The sequence below is a fragment of the Nicotiana attenuata genome, unplaced genomic scaffold (genome assembly GCF_001879085.1).
Source record: "Nicotiana attenuata strain UT unplaced genomic scaffold, NIATTr2, whole genome shotgun sequence".
Taxonomy (NCBI): Eukaryota; Viridiplantae; Streptophyta; class Magnoliopsida; order Solanales; family Solanaceae; genus Nicotiana; species Nicotiana attenuata.
In genome coordinates this window covers 302,939-317,761 of record NW_017670998.1, presented here as the reverse complement: position 1 = coordinate 317,761, position 14,823 = coordinate 302,939, and the positions used below count along the sequence as shown (strand labels likewise).

At 36.2% G+C, this 14,823-nt stretch overlaps 1 pseudogene; it reads left to right on the top strand.

The window, feature by feature from the left end:
* The first annotated feature begins 2,288 nt into the window (after positions 1-2,288).
* Positions 2,289-14,823, top strand: part of LOC109205124 — a 35,679-nt pseudogene continuing 23,144 nt past the window's right edge.

Below are 14,823 nucleotides of genomic sequence, written 5' to 3'. Positions count from 1 at the left end.
CATTTATATATTTCAATATGTTTTAAGTATTTTAATTTGACAACAAGATTTCAAATATTTCAAGTAAAACATGCTTTTGGGCCCTAGACTACCCGGACTTAAGCATAATAGTAGCTACGCACGGACTCTCGTCACCTCGTGCGTACGTAGCCCCCACAAATAGGAGCACATAATCAATTAACTCACCTATGGGGACAATTCCCTCTTACAAGATTAGAAAGGAGACTCACTTCGCTTTGAAGTTCCATAACCGGCAATCCACGCCCTTCCGAAGACTCAAATCGATGCAAAATGCTCCAACACTAGCCAATAATTACGTAAACCCATTAATATGAGATCAACTACTCATTATAATCCAATTTATAACAATTCCTAACCCCGATCGAAAAGTTGACAAAAACGCCCTCGGGCCCACGTGCCCGGATTTTGAAATTTTTCGAAGATAAAGTTTACCCATGGCCTCACGAACTCAAATTATAATTTACTCTCAATTTCATGTCCAAAATCGTTGTAAAAATCCAAAATATAATTTTCTAGGTCTTCCACAATAACCCATAACTTTCACTAATTTTCATGCTCTAATCCATATACAATCAAAGTATTTAACTCAAAACTAGTAGAAACCACTTACCTTGACATGGATGACAAAGTTGGAGCTCCAAAATCGCCCAAAGATCGGCTCCCACGGAGAAAATGGGGTTGAAATGAGCTAAACCACCGTTTTAAACAACCTTACTAATTCCAGTATTTCCGCACCTGCGGTCACTTGACCGCTTCTGCGGTTCCGCAAGTGCGAGCTACCATCCGTTGTTGCGGTCCTCCTCTTAGTCTCAGCTTCCGCATCTGCGACTCTCCTTCCGCAGGTGCGGTCACGCATCTCCGACAAATCGACCGCATCTGCGGTCCCAGCCTGGCCGGCCCATTTCCGCTTTTGCGACCCAAGGGCCACTTCTGCGGCTCCGCACCTGCGGCCCAAGCCTCGCAAGTGCGGTTACACCAGAAGGCAGCTGATCACTTCTTCTTCAAATTCTCAAAATTGATTCGTTAACCACCCGGGGCCCTCGGGACCCCGTCCGTTCACACTAACCAGTCCCAAAACACATTACGGACTAGCTCGAGGCCTCAAATCATATCAAACAACGCTAAAATCATGAATCGACCTCCAATCCAAGCTTAATGAACTTTAGAATTCCAAACTTCTACATTCGATGCCGAAACCTATCAAATCACGTCCGATTGACCTCAAATTTTGCACACAAGTCATATTTGACATTACGGACCTACACCAACTTCTGGAGTCGGGATCCGACCTCGATATCAAAAAGTCCACTTCCGGTCAAACTTCTCAACACCTTCAAATTTCTATCTTTAGCCAAATGACTCCAAAATGACCCACGGACCTCCGAATTCACTTCCGGTCGCGCTCCCAACACCAGAATCACCATACGGAGCTATTCCCAGACTCAGAACCCCAAACGCACATTGATAACACTAAAATGCACTTCAACCCAAACTTATGAAATTCCTCCAAAATGCTAACTTCCACAATAGGTGCTGAAACATTTCCGGGTCTACCTAAACCCGATCCGAACATACGCCCAAGTCCGAAATCATCATACGAACCTGCTGGAACCTTCGAATCCCGATTCCGAGGTCGTTTACTCAAAAATCCAATCTTAGTCAATTCTTTCAACTTAAAGCTTCCGAAATGAGAATTCTCTTTCCAAATCAACTCCGAACTTCCCGGAATTTAATTCCGTCCATGCGCACGAGTCATTATACCTGAAATGAACCTGCTCATGGCCTCAAACTGCTGAACGACGTGCTAGAGCTCCAAACGACCGGTCGGGTCATTATAGTTTAGCGGTAGGAACGTGCTTTAGTGGAGGATGACACTGTGCATACAACAAATGTTAATTTCACACCCAACGGTTCATCATTTAAAATAGCAAAAATGTTGACGTAAAGTCAATCTAAATTCATAATCCAGTCTAGACCCGCCTACCTGCCCTAATTCTATCTTACTCTTCCTTGGTCTCTTCCACGGATCGGTGGATATGAAATAGAATGAATTCAAGGTACTTAAAGCGAGAGTGCATCTACAAATTCGAGAAGAGTGCTCGGTCTTGGTTGAAACAACTATAGGTGTCAATGGACCGATTTCACTAGCAGCGCACTTTGTCCAATGCGACATTCAGGCAAAAAAGGGTTGGGGTCCGTTCTGCGCATACATCACTAAAGAAGATAAGAACCCACATATATGGGGCCGGGAACACGTCAAAGGCCCTATGGAAGTAGCAGAGGCTTATGAGGGAAAGAAAAAACTAGGGGGTGCTCTATGAATCCAAATTATCTATTATAGTAGCCAAAAGCAAAGAGAAAATCATCCACAAAAAGAAATTCTTCCTAAAAAAAAAAGGTAAAACTCCATTTTTTTCATAGTTTCATATTTTTGGTATAAGACATGTGAGCTTGGCCCTGAGCCTTTTGGCTTTTGTGCTTTCTGGAATCTCTATTTTTCCCACTAAAGCAAAATTTGTTCAAGATTGTGACAAGATTATCACGGAACAATTCACTAGAAGTAGATATGGTGGGCAAGAAATGAAGCACTAGGGAACCAGAGAGTCCCTACGCCTAGGGTCATCTGCGCACAAGTCCAGCAAGAATGCAAGATTAGAGTAGCTCATTTTTTGAACAAGAAATGTAGTAGGAATGAGAGGGAGTGGATAGACCATTTGTATAGAAAACAATGCCAATAGCAGAATATGAAGACTGAGTAGGGAAAGAAAAGTAAGTAAAGAGAAGAGTATCAAATAGGGGCATTTGTATGCCTGGATATAATTCTTGTACGTACAATTTTTTATTGGGTGCTGGTGATAAATAAAGCCTTTTGTTTCACCTAAAAATTTAAGCTATCGATCAATAAAGCACAATTTATTATTTAATTGTGTCTTCCACATTTCTTAATAATCATTTTTACTGAAACTCTAACAATGCATTTTCTACATTTTTTCATAAAAGTATGATGCCATAACTCACTATTATACACCATTATAGTTCTTTAATTTTAGACCTCTACATGTTGTTGGTCTAACATTTATACATACATCGTGTGATAATAATTGCAATCTTTCCACAAATAATCGGATAGTTATACATATATTATATATAAATTATATTATATTATACTTTCGTCGGTTACTTTTAATTTCAGCGATTGAGTTGTCAATTATTTAGGTTAATTCTACATAATTTTATTTTAGGGATGTAATGGTGCCATTCTTCTAGATGATATTCCTGGAAGTTTTCAAGGCGAAAAAACTTCGCCAATAAATAATAATCCAGTAAGGTATTTTCAAGCAATAGCTCAAGCAAAACAAAGGATCAAAGATCCATGCGCTGACGCAACTATCTCTTATGCAGATATTCTAGCCATTGCTGCCTGCGACTCTGTTGTTTTAGCAAGTTACTCCCTCCGTTCCACCTTAATTAATTTTTTTAGTATTTTTTTGTGGTCCACAATATTCGATTTTTTTAAATTTCAAGAATGAATTAATTTCTTTTTTCAATTACTGAGAAATTTCATGACGAACCGAGCCTATTGAAGGATTTGCGGGCAAAACGTCCTATCTTATGAATAATGGAAGATCATGCCCAAAGACTAAAAAGATATATTAATTAGACTCTAAGAATTGGAGAGGGCCTAAAAGAAATTTGGACCTAAATAAATACCTAAACGGTGCTCTAGAGTCGTTAAAGAGCGCTAAGCGGAATGAATGGTGATTATTAATATTATTGTTATTATTAATAAGTCAAGAGGATGATATAAAAATAAAAAAATATGTAAACAAATAGAGTATATATCTAAAATAATAAAAAAAAAAAAAAGTAAGCAAGCTGGATAATCAATATTTTCATCTTCTGAAAAACAACAAAATGTTAGTAAAAATAATAAAGTCAAGTAAGCGACGTAGCAAGTAAGCAAGCAAAGCAAGTGACAGATTCAAAGCATACAAAATAATTGCGCGTCCTAATATGCAAGGGGGCCTTTTAGTGCCAGAGGTAGGACTAACGTGTATTTGAAAGATAAATATGCCATTATGTATCATTCCATTTCTACAAATTAATAATTTTATTTTTTTTAAAAGAAAATAAATAGATAACTACTTAAACATCTTTCTTTTTAAAAAAAAAAATAAGAGAGTGTATTTTCATCAAAAAAACAAAAAAAAGTATAATAAAATATATTTATTATAATTAATTAAGTAATTCTATTTTTCAAAAGCAAAAGTACATGAATCGCTTAAGCCATTTTATTTATTTTTAACGTAAAGAAAATCAAAAGAAAGTACAATAAAAGATATTTTTGTCATGTGTAAACTTCTCGTTGTTCCATTTGAAAACTTTACACATGTTATAAAAAGATAGTCATGCTCCTTTAACTAGGATTTAATTAATTTAAAGGAAATGATCCACATAATTGGCATGTTCACCCTTCAAATAATGCACATAAATATGATAATTGTCACTTGGGGTTGAAAACCCACTTGGACATTTAGGTAAGGTTAACTAATGGATTTAATACACCTCGGGTATTAAGCCACCTAAGGTTAAAATGATGCATGCTCTTAAATGGGTTTTGGTTTAGCTCTATCTTAGGTTGACTAATAGTGGGTTAACTAGACTGGTCTGCTCCCAAGTGGACAACTTGAGAGTGGAAAGCACATGACTGTCGGCTGCACCGCTGATCGACTTACCCACGAACTTTCCCCTAAAAGGTGTTTTTAGTAGTGCACGGCCGCAAACCGCGTAACCGCTAGGTGTGTGCTTTGTGTGAATTTTCCAAAAGTTGAGGAAGTAAAATGGGATTGACAAAATAATAATAATAATAATAATAATAGATGAACAATTCATAAAATACAATTTCTCATATAACGGCAATTCAAATAAGCATCATAAAAATCAAAAACACACAAATTAATTTTTATTATTAACCTAAGTTTGTTGTGGTTTAGAACGTAGAATCCCCAGCAGAGTCGCCATGCTGTTATACCCTATTTTAACACGGGTCAAACTAGAGTATAACATATTGGTAATTCTGAAGGTTTAATTAATTAAAGAGAGTCGCCACCTAATTATTTTAACGGTGAATTAGGAAACCAATTTTAGCTAAATAATACTTAAGGTTAAATCTATTTTAATGGCCCGCATAACTTTAAGAATATGGGTAAGGATTCTAATTAATCCTATAGGGAAGGTTGTTAAAGCACCCTATAAGATCCGTTAATACGGTTAACCGGCCAAACTTAGGTTGATTCATTATAAGTAAAAAATTTAATATTTTTTTGCATAGTTGGAAAATAAAATGTGACTATTTTTATATATACTAAAATATTAATAAATGAGTAAAACCTGAGTTTGATATGCCAAAGAAACACTACAAAGGCCATTTTTTTCGAAAACCTTAATTAGACTTGAACATTGTAAGAAAAAAGCAAGCTTTTTATGGACATATGCTGACATAGAACGCTAAGTATTTCCAAAATTGATGTGGGCAAATATTTTAGAAATAAATAAATAAACAAATAAAGCCATTATCTCAAATTGTTGATTTTAAAATCCCTTAAGACTCATGTAAATAAAATCGGCGATTTATTATTAACTTGAGTAAATGCCACTAAACAAAATAAAATTTAGCTACCAAATATAATATAAGACAAACCCCAAATAAATCGACAATCATAAAGAAATTAAACAAATGATAGAGAAAAAAAAAATGAAAGACGCCATAGGCGTCCCCAAGCGTTTCGCTTGTTTTCTTGCTATCCGGGACTCTATGGAAGACTGTATGGGATGCGATGACTCCATGCACGGGTAGTGTTGAGTCTCTAGTGAGACTCCGGTTTTGCTCCAAGTGTTCATGCAAAGAAAAAGAGAAATAAATAATTAGAGAAATTATCTGATTCTTAGCAATGTAAGATACCTACAACATTATATAAATCTTCAATTCACAGAAAGAAAAAGAAAGAACACCCGAGATGTGAGATGCTCGTATTTCAAATACACATCCTTAACTAACTCACTTCTCAACCCAAGTATCTAAACAAACATAATAACTATATATGAAGAAAGAGATTTGAGGTAATGAATTACATTCCCATATCAATGAGTACCTTGCGATAGTAGGTACTATTTTATATCCACTATTTACTTTCAAATACTAAGAGAAATGCAAGATATGTGCCATATCTTTGCATCAAAATTCTTTGCTGTCATTTGAACTCCACAAATAATAGCATCTTTTTCTCACAGATATTGGCATAGATGTTTAAAAATAAGAGAGGAATCAAGCTCATTAGAATGCATGCAAGAAAGATTAGGAGATGATTTATTTTAGTTTACATTGTAAAGGTTAAGAAATCACTGTTTGCTGTCGACCCTGTCGACATGAAATTAACTGAACAGCTCTAACAATCAGATGCTCATTATGCTACTACTAATAGTTTGGATGTGGGAAAAAAATCCTAATGGTCTGAAAGGATATTTTTGAGTAAGAGCATGGCTGCGTAAATAGTTTCTACATCCTCCAGGGCTACATTAACACGAAATATTAAAGTTCTGGTTTGGACAAATGAGTAACTTAAGTCACAAATGATAAATCACAAGAGGAGCGTGTTGACCGCTCCCTAAAGAAGGGGGACTTTTGATTCTTTTCATTCGTGATTTCTCGCCTTTCTAAAGAAGCTTTTCGCAGGTGGTGTTTACTTTTAGAACATAAAATTAATCAAAAGAGCACCTTGCAATAAACTTTAATTTAAATTTGAGTGGTAAGCTAGTTATGACTAATGACGCCTATGCCATTCAGTTAGGTAAGGGGGCAATTATTATATCCTAAAAGACATGGTTTCTGTACATGGAAGATTCTCAACTCAGATTATACATATGAGTTATGATCAGTATGCCTTTTTGAGTGACTCAAAAATAAGAAATAAACTTATCTCACTGCTACCATATGACAGAGATGTACCGGCATGTGACAAAGAAGACAAGGGTAGAAGAAATGACATTATAAGCCTAAAGCCTAAGTCACAAACTCATGAGAATGGCTTACACAAGTCTGACTTTGTAGTTCAAGTTTAACAAAGTTTTGGTACAACTTACGAACCTAATTAACTTAACTAAGTGGTCACTGCAACATTATTTCTAAACCATGAATAATAGGAACTTATGACATGGAACATGAAATTTATCCATATGAATATGATTTCTATATAAAACTTTGCTAAATATTTGAGATGCACCAACTTGAAAAGGAAATACAACACAAAGTAACTCTATACAAAAATAGTTTCTCTTCCTACATTCAAGATCTCTAAGCAATGAAATAAAAGAGTCGAAATAAAATTTAATACTAAGACTACTAAACATATAAATGTATATTCGCTCTAATAACATATACTCAAACAACAAGAGTAATATACTCCCTAGTTAAAGCATGGTTTCTAGAACATAAAAAAATGAAAAAAATCAACTTTCTGTTGTAAAGCACAATGGACATAATTTAGCAAAATAAAGGGAAACCCTCTAACGTGACTCTGAATCACATAATTTAACAAACACATTTCAAGCAGAATCAAGAGAAAATCTCTACTGCATATCATGAATGCATAACTAGACTTAAAGATAAAAGAATCAAATCCTAAATCATGGTTACTAACATTTAACTCATAAATTTGCTGATATATAAGAAAATGATTAGGATTTACCTTGCTAAGGGCAGTGAACTGAGGGCAAGGATCTCGGGTCAGCGAATCGGCTTAAATTTCGGCGAGCAAACACGAAAAGGTTTCTGCTCTTTTATGCCTCAAATCCGAGCAGGACGAAAAAGAAATTTGAAGAAAGCCTAGGTTTCAAAGGGTTTGCGACTAGTAGTATTTGAGATAAAGGAGGCGTCTGTGAGGGAGGGTGAGCGGCGGCTCCGAGTTTTGTTTTGAATGGTAGAGGCAGCGGCTGAACCCCTGTCGAAAATTCTTCAAGGCCGGTATTTATAGGCTGATTTCTAGGGTTCTTGGTTTGGGAGGGATTTCGAAATTGAGTGAAAAGCTATTGAACGTTTGAAATTTGAACGTTGATGTTGCAGAAAATTAATTGAGTGCAGAGCTTCTTGTTCAAAATGGTAATGGCAAGTTCTGCCATGGCTGAGCAGAGATGGAATTTTGTGAAGAAGAGGAAAGAGAGGAGAAGAAGCGTCTGTTTTTGGAGAGAGAATGACAAAATTAAAACCTTAATTATTTTAGGTCTTTGAGAGTGAAGTCATGGATTTCAACCGTTAGATTAAGAGTTTAAATGGCTGAGATTAAGCCTGGCTTATTTATCAAAACGACGTAGTTTTGATGGGGTTCTAGAGTGCTCTATAGTTGGGCTAAAGTGGAGGATTTTGGGCTGCTAGTTGGGCGAATTTGGGCCGACTTTGGGCTTAAAATGGTCTTAATATTCTTTTCTTCCTAGTATTTGCTTGGGCTCCTAAATTGACAAATATACANCCATTTATTTTTTTGCTGATGATCTAACATTAATGGGTAGAGCTAATAAGAATACAATTACTACCATGAAAAAGAACCTGGATATCTTTTTCCATTTATCTGGCCTAAACATCAACAAAGAAAAGTCTAAATTACTTCTATCTAAGAATTGCACAAAGGACATGTGTAATTGGATCACTTCCTTGTTGGAGATTAAGGTCAGTAAGGACTTTGGTAGCTACCTAGGTTTTTAAATGAGTGGCACCCCTCCTAAGCATAAGGACTATTTACCTCTAATAGAGAAAATGAGGGCTAGGCTAAACGTTTGGAATGCCAATTGGCTCAATATAGCAGGAAGGTGTACCCTTATTAGATCCACTCTTAACACAATCTCTAACCACCAAATGCAGTTATCAATGCTCCCTAGTAGAACCCTCCAAGAAATTGACAAAATTCAAAGGGATTTCCTATGGGGTACTACTACTGAAAAAAAGAAGATTCACTTAATAAATTGGGATAAGGTAACAATGCCCAAAGAGATGGGGGGATTGGGAATTAGAAAAGCTAAGAACAAGAACCTATCTCTACTAACAAGTCTAGTGTGGAGGCTCCTAAATAACCACTCCTCTACTTGGGTACGTGTTATTTGCAGTTGTTACAATCAAACAAAATCGACAAATAAGGCCTCTCACACTTGGAAAAGCCTCTTAAAAGGTTGGAACTATTGTAGAGAGGGCATTAGATGGCCAGTGGATAAAAATCCCAACATGTCCATTTGGGACACAAACTGGATCCCTAAGTTTGGATCACTAAGAAAGAATGTTATAGGCCCCCTCAATAAAAAGGAAAGTGAGCTTACTCTTAAAGACATAAAGAACCAAAATGCATGGGTTATGTCTCAAATTTCTTTTAATCTCCCCATCAATATCCTTAATAGCATCCACTCTCTAACCACATCCAACAATCAAGATAGCACAATTGTTTGGTCTATAAACACTAGTGGTATATTCACAACCTCTTCTTGTTGTAAACTTATTGATAATAATATCTCTGACAAACAAAACTACACGGGCTACAATTTTGATTGGATATGGAAGTTAGAGTGCCCTAGGAAAATTAAATTTTTTATATGGAAATGATTTCACTCCAGGCTACCTACTAGAGAATACCTAGGGAAAATAGGTGTCAATATTGATACAAATTGCCCTATTTGTAAAACCAATGAATCCCTACTACACATATTTTGGGAATGCAAAGTGGCAAAAATATTTTGGGCATCTATAGGTGTTCCCTTTAACTCCCCTCGGCCTCAAGAACATTGGGTAGATTTCCTAAGGGACAAATCCCCTAAAGCTCAAAACAGCCTTACCAACTGGAAAGTCGCCTTTCCATTTGTTTTATGGTCTATATGAAATACTAGGAATGAAAATAACCAAGAACACTGCTAATAAAATAAACACTAGCAAAGTTTTTAAGCTAGCACTGGAATACCAGTCATTAGCTACTACGAAATCCAATGTTAACTCCTCTATCAAAGTAAAGATAAAATGGCATCCACCTCTTAAGGATTGGTACAAAATTAACATTGATGGTGCTTTCAATGAAGAAAACATGCAGGGAGGCATTAGTGGTGTCATACGAAATAATAATGGAGATTGGATACTGGGGTTCAATGCAAAGTGTGAAAGTACCTCACCAATACATTTAGAGTTACTAGCTTTTCGGCAAGATTTGCACATAACCATGCAGGCAAATTTCATACCATGTGAAATAGAGACAGATGCTACGGAGGTAATACGTTTTCTAGAAGAAGACTACCCTACTTACAAAAGTTTGGAGGTAATACGTTTTCTAGAAGAAGACTACCCTACTTACAAAAGTTTGCTTGATGAATGCAGGTACTTAATGGAGAAGCTAATGGAGAGGGGGAGACGAGAATGAAGCATAATTTTCATGAAGGAAATAAGGTGGCACACCTCTTGGCCAAGGAAGCTTTACTTCAGCCTACATATAATATAACTAGTTTTCTTAGGGAACCTCCTAATTTTGTGGAAAATATGTACTACAAGGACAAGGAGGGTAGGAATAATGTTAGGGAATGTACTTTGTTGGCATGTAATATTTTGGCATCACTTGGAAACGACAATGCCCTGAGTGGCATAGAACAAATATGTAACCATGATGGCCCTATGAGACACATCCCTTAGGATAATATCATGGGTTTAGTATTATTATTATTAGTAATATAATTATCCTTTACGTTTCAAAAAAAAAAAGATGAATCAATTATACAGGGCTTATGGCCTTAGAGATATCATCCTTTCCATTCTAATTAGTCCATATCTTTCGTGTAAAATATAACTTTCTTTAATATGGAATATGAGCTTTAAACATAATTGGCCGTTCGGCCAAAAAATATGTCACTTGCTGGCCCATTGTTTTACATTATAATTTGTAGCCAAAAACAAATAACATATACTAACCAACAATTAATTTTTAAGCGGCCCTTTGTTTCTTCTTCACTAGTCCTTCACGTAAAACTCAACAAAACTAATTTTCACCTCCTAAAATGTGAAATCTAAGGGTGTGTTTGGTATGAAGGAAAATATTTTTCGGAAAATATTTTCTAATTTTCCCATGTTTGGTTGGCTTAAATATTTTGAAAAATATTTTCCTTATGAACTCATTTTTCTCCAATGTTTTCCTTATGAAGAGAAGGAAAACATTTCCAAAATTCTTCTCAACCTTCCCCACCCTAACCAACCCACCCCACCCTCTCTCTCCAAAAGACTATTTTTTTTCGTTGCAAATTTCAATTTTTCCGTTACCATCCACCCTACTACCCCTCCACCCCACTCCCCTCCCGCAAAAAAAATTATTTTTTTTACCTTAATTTTTTTTTTTGCAATTTCAGATTGCTGTTTTTTTATTTTTCTGCCCCACCCACTACCCACCCCAAACCCCTCACCTCCCCCCCTCCCCCCGCTACAAAAAAATTATTTTTTTTATTTTTTTTTGTAATTCAAATTTCTATTTTTTTTTCGTTTACTGCCCCCAGTCCCGCCCCTGCCCTCTCCCCTCCCCTCCCCCACCCCCCAAAAAAAAATTATTTTTTAAATATATTTTTCTATTTTAATTTTTTATTTATCGGTTTAAAGGTTAAAAATTTTACAAGTTCCAAAATTATGAGTTCGGAGGTTTATGTGTTTGGAAGTTTACGAGTTTAGAAATTATAAAGTTTACGGGTCGAAATTCCGTGGTTTTTAAAGTTTAGCGGTTCGAAAGTTTATCAAATTTATGGGTTTAGAAGGTTGTTGGTTTGAAAGTTTATGGCTTCATGTGTATTATATCTAAATTATTTATGAATACTCTTGAGAAGTTATTTTCCTTAATTTGCGTACCACACCGGAAAATGAATAAGATTACTACTTGTTTTCCAAAAAAATATTTTCTTGGAAAACATTTTCCACGGAAAATATAATTTTCCTTCGTACCAAACACACCCTAAATGTTAAGACTCACCCTAAATTTATACAATGTAATAGTGTATATATGATTTTTATACATTGTGAAACAGTCTATACATAATTTTTATAATAATATTATTATACGAATGTCATTATATACATATAACAGTGCATATACAACTTTTATACATTGTGTATATAAAACTTTTATATGAAATTACATTGTATCTTCCAAACACCATTGAAATTTTAACTCACCACCAATACCGACTTTAAAAGATCCGTACTTTATAAAATATCATTAGGACCCAAAAAAGAAGATGATGAAGAAGAAGCAATCACATAAATAAAAATAAGAAGAAGAAGCAAAATTATTGCGTTTCTCTATTTTTTTAAGTAGCAGCACAAAATTACAAAATGAATTAATAAGAAAAGAAATGAATATAAGGAAAGGGGAATATGTTAAATAAATTGAGCTAGTGGAAAAATGCATGTCCAGGTTTATATAAGTGTCTTTTTAAAAGCCACTTGCTAACTACTAAGTAACCAAACAAAATAAATAGAATATAAATGCAAATGGAAGAGAGAGAAAAGTAAAAGGTGTGGGGAAAAGAAAAGTTCTGGGGGAGACGTAAAAAAAGAAAAAAAGTTACATTGGGAAGGGAACTATACCTTGGGCAGAGAAAAACCGAGGGGTCCAAGAGAAGGAAAATCTATGCATTGAGAAAAGTGGCTATAACTTGTCCATAAATTGGGCCTAAAGACTATTTTGTGCAGTGATCCGATCGGTCGTTTTGAGTGTTGTAGTCTTGTTCTCCATTTACTGTTTATTTTATGCTTAATTATTGTTATGTGACTTGACGGGGTAGTTGTTTCGGTTCCGGGATGTTTCGGAATGTCTCAAGGTTGGAAGCCTAAGTTGAAAAGGTTGAACGGATATTGACTTATGTGTAAATGGCTTCGGAATGGTGTTTTGACGTTTTCAATAGCTTCGTAGGGCGGTTTTGACAGTTTTATTTGCTTCGTAGGGTGATTTTAGACTTAGGAGGGTGTTCGGATAGTGATTTGGAGGTCCGTCGTTGATTTAGGCATGAAATGGTGAAAGTTGGAAAATTTGAAGTTTGATCGAGAGTTGACTTTGTGTTACGGGGATCAGATTTTAGTTCTGGGAGTTAGATTAGGTCCGTTTTTTCATTTATGACCTGTGTGCAAAACTTGAGGTCAATCGGGCTTGATTTAGGTTTCGACATCGATTGTAGAAGTTGGAATTTCCTAGTTTGCATTAGGCTTGAATTGAGGTGTGATTCGTATTTTTGATGTGGTTTGATGCGATTTAAGGTCTCGACTAAGTTTGTATCGTGTTTTAGGACTTATTGGAATGTTTGGTTGAGGTCCCGGGGGCCTCGGGTGGGTTTCAGATGGTTAACGGATCAAATTTTGGATTTGGGAGATTGCTGAAGTTTTTTTGGTGCACAAGTCTGGTTTCCTTCTATGCGATCGCGTGGATAGGTCCATGATCGCCAAGGCTTGTTTGGGCAGCCGGGATTTTTACTCTATGCGTTTGCGAGATGGAGCATGTGATTGTGTAGGTTGGTAAAGTAGTGAATCACGAACGTGTGGGCTATGCCGCGTTCGCGAAGAGGAAATGAGGCCGAGCTGAGTTCACGCGTTTGTTCTTCGCAACCGCGTGAAGAGGGACGCGATTGCATAGGTATGAGGAGATAGTGCTTCGCGTTCCCGTGGGTCTTTAGCCGATCATGTAAGGTTAATTCTTGGGTAGCTGAGTTTGTGCTTTGCGATCGCGAAGCATTTTCCGCGATCCCGATTAAGTTATATATGGGAAGAATTTAAAGTCTCAAAAACGAGGGTTTGAGTTTATTTCATAATTTTATTTTGGGAGCTCGGTTAGAGGCGATTCTTGGAGAGATTTTCAAGGGAGTGATTGGGATAAGTGATTCTTACCTCGTTTTGATTAAATTCCATGATTATATCTTTGATATTGTCATTTAATTAGTGATTTGGGTTGAAAACTTGGGGGAAAATGGAGAAAACTTCTTAGGACGAGTTTTGGGGATTTGAGTGAGATTTTGGTATCGAATTTGATTAATTTTGGTATGGTTGGACTCGTGGTTGAATGAGTGTTCGTTTTTGTAACTTTTATCGATTTTGAGATATGGGCCCGGGGGTTGACTTTTTGCATTGACTTTTTGACTTATGATTAATAACTTAGCATTTTCGTATGGAATTAATTCCTATAGCTTGAGTTGATTACATCGAATTATTTGTGGCTAGATTCGAGGCATTCGCAGGCCGATTCGCGAGGCAAAGGCTTGTTGGAGTAGAGTTTTGCATGGTTTGAGGTAAGTAACACTTCTAAACTTGGTTCTGAGGGTATGATACCCCGAATTTCGTGTTATATCATTGGTGTTGAGGTGACGCACATGCTAGGTGATGGGCTTGTAAGTGTGCACCGTAGGAATTGTGACTTGGTCAACTCCATGGAACTGTATAGTTGAATAATCTTGTCGTTATCCGTATGTTCTCCATGCGTTAGAGAAATTGAGATGCAAGTCATGCTTGAAATAATGCTTAGGCTTCGCGTTGGTAATTTTGGGACCCACAGAGGTCGTGTTACATGTTGAATTAATTGCTTATTGTGATTGTACTCGGTCAAAGCTGTCATAATTTGCATATCATATCTCAGTCTTTGTTGCCATTTATTGATACATTATATCATCATTGTTTGGGCTGATTATCGTGATTTTTGTGAGCCTGAGAGACAGGACAGATTGATGACTTAGTGACTCCGAGGGCCTGGTTGTGAGGATATTTAT